This window comes from Nannospalax galili, unplaced genomic scaffold (assembly GCF_000622305.1).
Source record: "Nannospalax galili isolate Female #2095 unplaced genomic scaffold, S.galili_v1.0 C47957486, whole genome shotgun sequence".
Classification (NCBI taxonomy): domain Eukaryota; kingdom Metazoa; phylum Chordata; class Mammalia; order Rodentia; family Spalacidae; genus Nannospalax; species Nannospalax galili.
In genome coordinates, this window is record NW_008457875.1 from 1 (window position 1) to 676 (window position 676).

The 676-nt window shown below is 46.3% G+C and overlaps 1 pseudogene; it reads left to right on the plus strand.

Moving 5' to 3' along the window:
- Positions 1-272: 272 nt before the first annotated feature.
- On the plus strand, positions 273-613 carry LOC103728226 (annotated as a pseudogene).
- Positions 614-676: the final 63 nt, after the last annotated feature.

Sequence of the window (676 nt, forward strand, 5' to 3'; positions counted from 1 at the left end):
CTGACTGTAGATGAAGGTGGGTGCCTACCCCAGAGCAGAAGGATCGCTAGCCGAGTCCAGCCCAAACTGCCCATTCACGAAGCATAAGCTAAACAGTGGTAGTCTTAGGCCACTGGCTTGGGGATGTTTGTTATGTAGCAATGGATAATTAGTAACTAATATTATCATTCGGCAAATTTGGGTGGGATCTGAGAGTCAGAGAAGATGAGGTATATATCTTCCCTTAAAGTAAATGTCAGAGTTCACAGGCTCAGTGGCCAGGCAACAGACCTTGTGTTTCCAAAATGGCGACAGCAAGCCATGTGGATACCCCCAGTGGCACCAAAAGTGATGTGGGCAAGAAGCGTTTTGAAGTGAAAAGGAGGAATGTAGTAGCCCTCTGGGTCTGGGATATCGTGGTTGGTAACTGTGCCATTTGCAGGAACCACATTATGGATCTTTGCATAGAATGTCAAATGAACCAGGCACCTGCTACTTCTGAAGAGAGTGTACCATTGCATGGGGAGTCTGTAGCCTTGCCCTTCATTGCCACTGTACTTCTCACTGGCTCAAAACGTGGCAGGTGTGCCCTTCAGACAACTGAGAGTGGGAATGCCAGAAGTGTGGGCACTAGAAAATGAACCCTTCCCTAGACTAATGTGATTTCTTACTATGTGCAAAATATGTATCTTTATAT